Source organism: Echinops telfairi, unplaced genomic scaffold, assembly GCF_000313985.2.
Source record: "Echinops telfairi isolate 266 unplaced genomic scaffold, ASM31398v2 ScPeMD7_20;HRSCAF=75, whole genome shotgun sequence".
Lineage (NCBI taxonomy): Eukaryota > Metazoa > Chordata > Mammalia > Afrosoricida > Tenrecidae > Echinops > Echinops telfairi.
In genome coordinates, this window is record NW_022103917.1 from 4,581,054 (window position 1) to 4,593,518 (window position 12,465).

The following is a 12,465-nucleotide window of genomic DNA, read 5'->3' on the forward strand; positions in this document are numbered from 1 at the left end:
TTTTTCAAACTCATCTGTTTGCATGAATGATATCACCTCCCCGTATTTTTCTTCACCTCTTCTACTTCATCAAATCGCTGTCCTTTCATGTCCCTCTTCATTTGCAGAAACAAAAAGAAGTCACACAGAGTGAGGTCAGGTGAGTAAGGTGCGTGGGGCAACAGAGGCATGCTCTTTTTGGTGAAATGCTGGCGCGCTGAGATGGCTGCATGAACAAGTGCATTGTCTTGATGGAAAAACCAGTACTCCATCTGCCACAAATCAGACCTTTTTTATCGCACACGGTTATGCAATCTTTGAAAAACTTCTACAAAGAAAGCTTGATTAACAGTCTGGCCTGGTGGTATGAACCCCAAATGCAAGTTGATGGACATCCAGAATGAGGTTTGTCATTAATTGACATTTCACCTTTTCTGAAACAAGAAAACCACCCAAAGCACTGTCCTTGTAAGCTGTGTTCAACATCACAACAGTTTTAGTGGCACCTTTCCCAAGCAGGAAACAAAATTTCACAGCCACACACTGTTCTCTTAAATCAGCCACCACAAAAAATTCACTGTGACCAGAGATGACCTTCCCAGGTGATGCCGCTGGGTGCACTAAATCAGAGAGTTGCTTATGATGCTCGCCTGGAGGGCAAAATGAATACTTTCACAGGGTTCGCCTGATTCATAACAGTAGCAAAATTACAGTTATGAAGTAGCAATGAAAATAATTTCATTGGTTGGGGGGGTCACCACAGCATGAGGAACTGTATTAAAGGATCACAGCATTAGGAAGGTTGAGAACCACTGCATTATAGAGACCCACCAAAAAGCACAGCAAAGCTGGAGGGTGGTGAATATCTGAGAATCGGCTCCAAATCTGCATGCGATTGCATCAAGGCAGCATTTAAAGAGCAGAGGCTGCCTCTGTTGGTAGATTCTGGTGAGTGGGGTCTGACCCATTGCAACCCTCTGCATATTAAAATGAAACACTGCTCAGTCCTGGACCATCCTCAGGACCATTGCTTGTGTTTGAGACCATTGTAGCCGCTGTGCCAATCCATCTCCTTAAGGATTTTCTTCCTTTTCACCGACTCCCTCCGCTTTGCCGAGAATGATGCCTTCTATAGGAATTCATCCCTCCTGATGACATGTCCAAAGCACGTGAAACTGTCTTGCCATCCTCTCTTCTAAGGAGCATTCCGACTGTATGTTTTCCAACATAGATTTATTCATTCTTTTTTTAAGATTTATTCATTCTTGTAGCAGTCTATGGTATATTCAAGGTTCTTCACTAACATCATAACTCAGAGGCATAAATTCTCCAATCTTCCCTATTCATTGTCTAGCTTTCATGTGCATATACAGCAATTTAAAATGCTATGGCTCAGACAGGCCCACCTTAGTCCTCAAAGTGACCCTTAAACAGGTCACTGAAAGAGGTCTTGTGCATCAAATTTGCCCAATGCAATTGTCCGTTGGTTTTTGACTGCTGTTTCCATGAGTGTTAATTGTAGATCCAAGTAAAATTAAATCCTTGAAAACCTCATACTTTTCTCCATTTATCGTGCCAGGTGTAAGGGCTTTTGTTTCCTTTACATTGAATTGTAATCTATACAGCAGTTTATAGTTTGGGGGTTTTTAAATATCTTCAACAGCCCCTAATAAAATGATCTTTAAAACCCCCAAAATATCAGTATATGTTTCAACTCTTCTTTGCTTTCAGTAAGGTATCATCTGCATACTGCAGGTTGTTCATGAGCTTTCCTCTAATCCTGATGATGTGTTTTTGTTCATATGCATAGTCCAGCTTCTCAGATTCTTTGGTTAGTTTCCAGAGCCTCTCACATGGCACCATGTGTAAATGGCACTTAAGAAGTGCTTCTGCCACATTATTAGAACAAAGTGTTCTTGTGTTGAAGGAAGACTTAAGTAGAGGCCCAAAGTCCGACTGCCACCATAATGTTTTAACATAAAAATATATGTGCATAGACCCATGCCTCTATCTTTATATATTAATATGTTTACATATATGCATGTCTACAGTTATATCGCCCTATATAGTTCTTAGTTCTCACTTCCTAGTTCTTTCCTCTATTTCAGCAGTTCTCAACCGGTGAGTCACAACCCCTTATGGAGTCGAATGACCCTTTCAACAGTGGTTGCCCGATTCATAACAGTAGCAAAATTACAATTATGAAGTAGCAACAAAAATAATTTTATGGTTTGGGGGTCACCACAATATGAGGAACTGTATTAAAGGGTCACAGCATTAGGAAGATTGAGAACCACTGCAGTCTATTTTCTTTTACTTTCCTCCTGTCCCACTATCATGTTTACCCCTCATCCGCCTCTTAGTAATTCCTCTCAACTACATTACAATTGATTGAATGCCACCAGGAACTCTACATCCTCCTCACTGTCCCCAGTTTCTGACATTATTGGCTCACTGCTCCCTCACCACCCACACTGCCTCCTCCTGTCCCATGCGTCCCACCCCCAACCATTTTGACATGGTTGTGGCTGAAGACAAAATGGGCTCAGAAGCAAATGTGGTGAAGAAAGCGGATGGTGCCTGGCTATTAAAAGATATAGTGTCTGGGGTCTTAAAGGTTTGACGTTAAAGAAGTGGCCATCTAGCAGGTGAACAATTAAGCCCACATGGAATAAGCACCCCAGCCTGTGTGATCAAGAGCTGTCAACTGGAACAGGTATCAGAAGTTGAAAAACAAATAATCATACTCATGTAAAGGAGATGGGTCAGAGTGGAGACCAAAAGCCCATCTGTTGATAATTGGATATTCCCTCACAGAAGGGCCAATACTTTCAGGATGCAGTACAGCACAGACAAAACACACAACATTCCTCTAGTTCTTTAATACTTGATCCTCCCACTATTATGACCTCAGGTCTACCACAAAAATTTAGCCAGATCCGTGTATGTACATTGGTACAGATAAGAGCTTTCAATACACAGAATCCAGTATAGATAACCTCCAGAGAAACAGTAATGGAAGCAATGATCCCATGAGGGTATGGGAAGGGAGAAAGCCAGAAGAGGGGGAAGGGGTTGCATAACCCCCCTTGAGGGGGATGAATAACAGAGTAAGTGAAGGGATACATTGGATGGTGTAAGATATATACATATATACATATATATATTATAATAAGGGTTCCCCAGGGTGGTAGGGAAGGAGGGAATAAAGAGGAGCTGAGAAAAGACTAGAAGAAAGATAATGTTTTGAAAATGATGATGGCAGCATCTGTAAAATTTCACTCGATATAACTGATTTATGGATCATTACACTATCTGTAAGAGCCCCCAATAAAAATGATTAATAAAAAAAGAATAATAAAATGGAAAAATGGAAAAAAAAATAAGAAAAATGCTTCTGGATAAAGGCAACAGCAGCTTCTCTATTGTTTAAAACTGCTCTTTTCAGAGGAGAATGAGAGCCCTAAAGAGTCAGGTATGGTAAAGCAATAGAGAAAACAGGCCTGGGGTAGGCCAACTGGGAAGGAATCTTGTCCATGCTTCCAATTGTCCGGCTCAGTCAAGTCTAAGATGTGTTCAGCATTTTCCCAAATAATTGAGTGAATGTTCTGTAACCTAATCTTATATCAGTATCAAGAAGCACTCTAAATTCATTCATTCATTCAACAAAAGCCATGGTTTAAACCAGGCCTTATGCAACTGCTATGGACTATATTATAGAGCTTAGGGTTTAGTGGATTCCTGGGTAGCGTAAATAGGAATATATGCTTGCTGCTAACTAAGGTCTAGTGATCAACTGCCGAAAGGTGACAGCCATGCAAACCTATCGAGTGCATTTCAACTCTGAAACATAGTGGGCACCTGAATTCATATTGACTCAACAATGGCAACCCATTCATGGCAACCAAAGCCTCAAGCTCCAGAATGGTCACAGGGTGGAGAGCGGGCAGCACCTCAACAGAGAAACGATCTATATGTTTCAGGAGTTCTAGGAAAAGACCAAGATGATGCTCCATTTGTCCGAAGCTATTGTGCTTTGATGAGCAATTAGAATCTGGACATGGGAGGACGAGAGTTGAGACCAGAGGCAGAGGTGAGAGCTTCTGTGTGGAAAGAACACAATGGACGGAGATTCATGTCAATCCAACCTAGCAATTGGATAAAGGGAAATGATTCCGAGCAAGATCTATTGTGTAAGTCACAACAAAGGGTAAGGACACAATTTCATCTGCAATCTGTGTTGCCTGCTTCCCTCTCCCTAGCTGGAGTCCTTAGTTTAGGCCTCACACCTAGAAACCCCTCTCTGGGCCAAAGCTGCAGAAAGAGACCAGCATGAAGGGAAACGGCCAACTCGTTGCTACCCCTCCCAAAAGAAAAGCATCAAATTAAACAGGTAAATTGACATCTGCCATACAAAAGCCTGTTTCTCATTAAATCCCTGACCCTCACAGCCCACCTCCATTCCATTCATTCCCTTCCTCCTCCCACCCATCCTGTTCTCTGCTCCCGGGCAGGGTTTGCTCCCAGCTAGTCAACTAGATGAATTAAGGTAAAAATCACCGCCATCTGCTTTCTACTCAACTCTGAAAATCACCCAATTTTTTCAGTGAGGCCTAAAACTCTTAAATCTCTCAGCCAGTTTGCAGTAAATACATGTGCAAAAGACTTTGCAAAAATCCCTGCCCCATTTCCTACATTAAATGTAGGTAGATGATGGGGGTTTGGGCTTTAGCCAAGTATACTTTTGGCCGTGCAAAATAGCTTGTGGGGGAAAAGACGGCACAACCTAACGAAAAGATAGAACTGCTTCATGCTTTTAATTAGCCTGTGCATAGAATTTCAACAGCACTCCGTCTCAGTCTACCATACAAAACACCGAAGAAACAAGAGCTGTTTTCCCCTCACTTGAGGTCTTTGAGCTGCAAAAAGAATGAACAGCTTACAAGTGGCAGTACTCACTGATTCTTGCTACTAGGCAATTTTCCTCTTTGGGGATAAAAATGCCAATTAGTCCCTTTGCTTGTAGATTACCAACGAGCATTTGAAGTCACCTCACACAGAGATTTGTGCCGTGGGACAGTCAACAGAAAGAAAGCGAGGCTTCGGGGCAGCCACCCTGGGTGTGGACAGGACACGCATAAAGACCTCACCTGAGGAGAGAGAGAAAAACTCTAAAAAGGGTATGCTGCTGGGGATAATGGCAACTCAGCTGTATTCCTGTTCTTGCCTGTTCTTGCCTTCCTTGCACAGAAGGAAGATCACATTTCAATTGGTGACTTGCTACTTCATTGGTAGTTTGTGAATAAGCATGCGGTTGGCTCACGCAGTCACAATTGCTGTCTTGCCCCAGACAATTACTTGTAATGAGGTGAGGTGCTTTCCCAAGGGTCTAACTGGACTTTCAGGCCATGTAGCGTGGTAGGTAGGAGCGTAAGTGCTGGAGACCAACCACATGGGTTCAAATTCTGACTCTGCTCCTCATTAGCGGTATACTCTTGGCCGAGTTACATAATCTCTCTGTGCTTCAGCTTCCTCTCCAGTAAAACCGTGCTAATAACTCTAGACACGCTGTACTTTGGACACGTTGTCAGAAGAGACCAGTCCCTGGAGAAGGACGGCATCTTTGGGAAAGCAGAAGGGCAGTGAAAGAGAGGAAGGCCTCAAGGAGAAGAATTGCCACCTCGGCTGCAGCAAAGGGGTCAAATATCGGAATGCTCGTGAGGATGACACAGAACTGGGGGGGGGGGGGTTTCCTTCTGCTGTGCAGAGGGTCGCTGTGGATCAGAGCTGACTCGATGGCACCTAATAAGAACCTTAGAGGGTTCTTGTGAGAATCACAGAAGGGAATTCAAAGGAAAACATGTTTAAAGAGCTACGTCCAGCATAGAGTTCACACACCATAAATTGTTCTATGAAAGTACAAGTCAAAAACCAAGGGGAAAGTATACGCGCATTCTAAGATAGAGACCGTAATGGCAAGCTATTTCCGTGGCAGCCTCATCAATCTAGAAATGACGGTCAGCTCTGAAAGCAGCAAAGCCCCTGAAACCCCTAAGAGGAGGCTGTAAAGCTCATGCTGCCCATCTCTGCCTTTGCTTCATTCCAAGCTGGTGCGGCCTGGTGGCGATGCGTGGCTAACAACTTTACTGAGATGTACTTCACATGCCACACAACTCAGCCAGTTTAATTGTCCAAGTGGACGGGTTTCAGTACAGTCACAGAGGTGTGGTGCTCAATCATCCACATATCAAAGTGCAGCCTGGAGGAGGAGAACTCGGTCTCACTGGGCACGCAAAGGTCCACGGGAGGCTGGCTTTTCCAGTAGGGTCGGTGGTTTCTGAAGAGATTCTTTACCACCCCAAATGAATCCTTTTTCTTCTTCTTGCTCCTTTTTCATGAACTGTACTTCGCGGGTGTGAGGAAAGTGATTTAGTGATTTTAATGCTTAACCACTGGTCCCAGTCTCATTACTTTGAAGTTCTACTTTGCACGCACAGAAAAAGTCAGTCATGACTTCCTATGTATTTGTTTGTTTGAGTACTTCATCTCCACTCATTGATAAAGCTTGTGACAGACTATAATTAATCTCTTTCTCCTGTCAAACTTTCATGGGTCCTCTCAGCCGCCGGAGATTTGATAGATGGTAGATAGACAGATGGGTCGATATAGAGATATGGGGGTGGGGGCTTCAAAAAAAATGAGTGAGCAAGCTGTTAGGCTAACCACGAGGTTGGCAGTTCAACCCCACCAGCTGGTCTGTAGGAGAAGGATGAAGCTGTCTGCTTCCGTAAAGATTTACAGTCTCAGAAACTCTATCTAGGGTCACACTAGGGATCAGATCGAAGTCAGTGGGGTGGTTGCACCCAACATTGAGAAGTACTCACGCTCTAAGAGGATTGACCAGATGCTGTGCATGGGCAAACAGATACTGGGTGGAGTGGCCTTCTTCTGATTCATTTTATCCTAAGCTATATCACTGGCTACTTCAAGCACAGGTACTCTTGGGGCTAAGTGTACACATGCAGGACACACTCTGGAGGGATTCACACATATGTATGCCACCTTCCCCTGTGCCCCATGTATACCGCCTCTATATACACAGACCCCAGGGGACAGCATGGAACATGCATTGGCACCAGACACACAGGACACTGTACAGGTGTCACAGACTCTGAAGAAAGACACATGGGTGTACAATGGGGTAGATCCCCACAGACACACACACTTGACACACATGAAATAAAAACAGACTCTTGTGGTTAACCGCATGGTGCCGACAGTCAAGTGGACAATACACCTAAAAGTAGATTCTACCTCCCCTCCCCCGCCAAAAAACAAAAAAACTTAAGCCTAATTAAACCTCTTGTAACTGCCTAGATTCCTATAAGTCAGGCCACCCTCCTCGACCAATGAGCTCCTTAAACTGTATGAGGCAATCAGAAATAAGCTGTTGCTTCTCATCGTCAATGAAAGTCAATCACTCACTGGAGTGTCTTTCCATGTGTGGATTGGTGCTTTCCCGATTCTCAGATCTTCTCCTCCAAAAACCTCATCCCATCCAATAGAGCAGCGGGGGGAACCCTTGTTCTCAAGGATGGAACGACTCCCAATTTATCTCACGACCAAAGCTGACAAAGATAGCACATCAAAAGAAAACTGTAGTCAGAAAGAAAACTTTCTTAAAACCCAAAGGTAAAATAACCTTAAATAAAACACTAGTGAATCTAATCTAAAAATGTGTTAGAAAATAAGACATAACTAGAAGGAAAAATATACTTTCACAGAGTTGATTTCTCCTAAGGAAAAAAGGGAGGTGGAGTATTAGGCAATCTACTGACATAATTTCTTACATAAGCTAGCTAAAGGAAAAAATTACAGGATCCTCTCAACAGTTGCCAAAATAACATTTGATAATTCAACAGCCATCCTTACTTTTTAAAATTAATTAACTAGGAATAGAAGAAATTTTCCTAAACATGATAGACTATTTATTAAAAATTACCATGAAACATAACTAACAATGAAACACAAGAACCCTTCTCATTAGGAGGGAACACAATAAAGATATCCATTATCACTGCTATTATACGACATTATGACATAAATTCTACCACTGCAACAAGAGGTATTTCTTTGAAAATGAAGTGGCAAAATTACCATTATCTGCAGATGATACTACAGCTCAGAAAATCCAAGAGAAAATCCATTAGAAACAGTGAAAAAATCAGTAATATAGCTATAAAGTTCAATTGATTTCCTATATGCACAAAATAATACATTAAAAATGGATTTTAATGAACTAAATGATATATAATGAAATAGATGCCACATAAAATAACGACTACAGAAATAATCTATAAATCCGAAATCAGAAAATTAGAGTTAAGAAACCAAATTATGCCTAGATTTCAATGTCGGATAAGAATTCTATATCACATCAGTGGATAACTAAATGGTGGATTAATTACTTAAAAATTACGTTGGGTCCCTCCCTTAAAACAAATAAAAATAAATGTCAACTATAGTAAATATTTAAAATTTTTATTCAAAATAGAAGCAAGGGAAGAAAACACAGCAGAATAATTTTAATAAGAAAATTATCAAAGAGGATATTTCTAAGTATGATATGAAATCCAGAAACCATAAAGGAAAAGGCTAACAGGTTTAATTCCATGAAAAGTAGAAATGTCTACTACGAGACCATAATCAAAGTTAATAAGCAAATGAAAAATGAGGTAAAATATTTGCAGCATAAGACAATATGATGAATACAAAGTTCCTTAAATCAGCAGATGAAATGGATGAGAACGAACAATTCATAAAAGTCATATATGGACCATCAAATATAGGAATCGATCAGGTATCAGCATACTACTGCCTCTGGGCCAAATTTAGTTGCCACCTGTTTTTGTAAATAAAGGAATACAGCCACATCCAACATTTAAATATTGTCAGGGACAAGGTGACCTGAAAAGTCAAAATTATTTACTGTCTCTACCATAAAATTTTGTTGACTTCTGATGTATGGTTACTGTGGCCAATCATTTAAAAATTAAAATTAAAAACCTACAATGTTTTCAGTCAACAAACAGTACCTGAGTACCCAGTTAACCTCAAATATCCTATTTGCATATTAAACGGATAGATTCGAAAGCATGACGTGCAGGCTTGGCAAGAGAGTAAGGAAATATAGGTTCGCTTATACTATCGAAATGTAAATTGATAAAACCATTCTGGAAGTCAATATATTACATTTGAAGAAAAAAGCCTAAACACTAAAAGAGTGCATCGGTGCCATGTCTGTAAATGTATAGTAGGGAAAAAATAGCCCCAGTATGTGCAAAGCTACAAATATAAGGGTAAACATTACAGTGCAAAACTAAAAACATATAAATGTCAATCAATAAACACACACACACACACACATGAACATGCATACACTTAAAAAGAGAAAGGAAGAAATGGCTGGGTATAGATGCGAGTCAAAAGCCAGAAGTACATATACCAGATTGTGAGCAATGGCTATTTCTGGGCAAAAAGCATTGCCGTAGAGTGTATTCCAATTCATGGCTACCCCATACAACAGAGTAGAGCATCCATGGCTGTACATTTTGACCTCCTCCTGCTCCAGCACAGCCATTGGTGGCTTCCAACAGCCAACCTTTCAGGTAGCAGACAAGCATTGACCCTCTGTGTCACCAGGGTTTCCTCTATTAGGTTAAGTGGGCATGATTCTGTGTATTTTTTATTGTTTTCTAATAATCACATATTATCAGAAAGCAAAAGCAATAACCAAGGAAAAATAATTAATACTTAGAGTAAAGCCAAAAGGGAAAATCATAATTTTTTTAAATGGTGTTAGAAATTAGACAGAGCACAGAGTTTTGAATTTGGCAAGATGAAACATTGTCATTTGTTTTGAGGGTGCTTATTCCTTAGTTTACTACTGAGCCAAGCAAACAAAAGCAAATGCAAAAATATGTACGAGATCAAGAAGTACACCCCCTCCTCCAGGCGATATAATTCCTACTAAGCACACAGCTTAGCAAGTAGAACATGAATTGGATTTCAGCCCCACCCCCTCTTGCTCCCTCTACTGGGCACCCTTGTATAGAGCGCAACCTGCACAGCAATAGAGCACCTATTTTACTACATTGTTTAATGTACTGTTTAATACTGTGGCCTGGAGTCCATAATTAAAAAAACAAACAAAAAAACACTGCCATCAAGGCAATTCCGACTCATACCTATCCTCTAGGATAGGGGAGAACTGCTCTACAGTGTTTCCAAAAGTCAAGAAGCCTTATATAACTTTCTCTCATGGAGCAGCTATTGAGTTCACACTACAGACCTTTCAATGGGCAGAGCATCTAAGTACTGGACCAACAGGCTTCTAGAGGCCATAATAGGCCTGGCTATTGATTAATCATAAAATGATACTCATTTATGGGGGGGAAGTATGTAGAATTTAACATCATACTTTATACTCCCCCAAACAATTTAGATTATAGAATAAAAAGCAAAATATGAAATCTTTGAAAAGTTGGAAAAATATTTATCTAATAATTCCAATGAACTCAGGATTAAAAAAAAGATTTCTAAGAGACTTTCCATAGAAAGCAGAAAAAAGGAAAAGATTAACATATTTAACATTGGAAATGCTATTCTCCTACAAAGAAAGTTTAAAAAAACTAGTTGATGGGGGGGGGGATCATATTAGCACTAATGTCCTTTCTATATGAAGAGCTATTACAAATCAATAAAAAGAAACATCTCAATTGGGGGGGGAATGAGTAAATGGCATGAAGTAATAAAATAAAGTTAAAGGGTAACTCCCCATGTGAAAAGATACTCAAGTAAACTAATAATAAAAATTTTTAATAATATATGGATTCAACCTACCAACTTAGAAAAGGAACAGTATTGAGTGTTGTCAGGAAGACTGACGGAGACAAACTTTCATACACTTGCTGACACGAATGCTATCATTTTTCTGGAAAGAAGTTTGTCAGTATCAAGATCCCAGTAAGTATGCTTCTAGAAATATATTCTACCGTGGGGTGTGGGGATAGCACTACAAGGGCAGTTAAGAGGCTGGGAGCCTGGAACCCAGGTCCCAAAGCAGCACCTCGGCACATTTTCCCCTAGTGCTGCACGCCAGTCCTGGTGCTCCCACCCCCATTCCCACCCCTGCCAATGTTGGCTGCCCTTAACTAAGTCCGCTTCAGTAGGGGTTTCTCCAGCCAGCCTCCAGCTGCCCAGGTGCCACCCTTACTTGGACACCTGGCAGAGGAGGTGCTGGAGAATCTGGTAAAAGCAAATGTGAAGCAAATGAATATCTTGCATGTTAATGGACTTAATGGAGAGGGTAGCTAAGAAGACCCTCGGGCTGCTAGAAGCAACCCGCAAACGCAGGACATCAGAAACAACCTGAAGGAGGCCATTGCAACCCTTGTGGCTCCCATGAGCAGCCTGGTGCCCACCTCCCACCCCCTACCCCCGGAGAGGGAACTGGCCAACCCTGAGAACCAGTTCCGAGTGGATTACATTCTGAGTGTGATGAACGTGATGGACTTCGATTTCCCTCCTGAACTCTATGAGCATGCCCAAGCTCTCTGGGAGGGTGAGGGGTGCACGCCTGGTACAAACGTAACAACGTGTACCAGTTCCTCCACTGTGCCCAGTACTTCCTAGAAAACCGATGTCCTCAAGCAGGCTGACTACGTGCCAAGCGACCAGGATCTGCTTCACTGCCGTGTCCTGACTTCTAGAATCTTTGAGACCAAGTTCCAGGTGGACAAAGTCAACTTCCACATTTTCCATGTGGGTGGTCCACGTGACGAAGGCCACAAATAGATCGAGTGTGTTAATAATGTAACTACCATCATCTTTGTGGTGGCCAGCAGCAGCTACGACATAGCCTTCCAGGAGAACGACCAGACCAAGCATCTGCAGGAGGCTCTGGACCTCTTCAAGAGCATCTCGAACAACAGATGGCTGTGCACCATCTCTGTGATCCTGTTCAACAAGCAGTACCTGCTCACTGAGAAAGTCCTGCTGGGATATCCAAGATTGAGGACCACTTTCCAGAATTTGCTCGCTACACTGCTCTGGAGGATGCTACTCCTACTCCTGAGCCTGGAGAGGGCCCACGTGTGACACCCGGGCCAAGGACTTCATAAGCGACGAATTTCTCAGCACTGCTAGCCTCACTTCATTTGCGCAGTGCACACTGAGAATACTCGCCACATGATCAATAGCTGCTACTTCATCCAGCGTGTGCACCTTCGGTCAGTATAAGCTGCTCTAAAGAAGGAACCGTGTATCAAAGCCTTAAGCGCAATTAATTAAAAATTACTACATAACTCAACAAGCAGTTAATCACCCACCATAGAGCATGATTAACCAAAGCAACCTGCCCTTTCCCCCATGATTTCGCAAAAACGTTTTTTCCCTTCAGCTTGTTTAAATGTTCCAAATTTAGAA

At 41.8% G+C, this 12,465-nt stretch overlaps 1 pseudogene; it reads left to right on the forward strand.

Annotated features, from left to right (window-relative positions):
• The first annotated feature begins 9,134 nt into the window (after positions 1–9,134).
• On the forward strand, positions 9,135–12,232 carry LOC101662602 (annotated as a pseudogene).
• Positions 12,233–12,465: the final 233 nt, after the last annotated feature.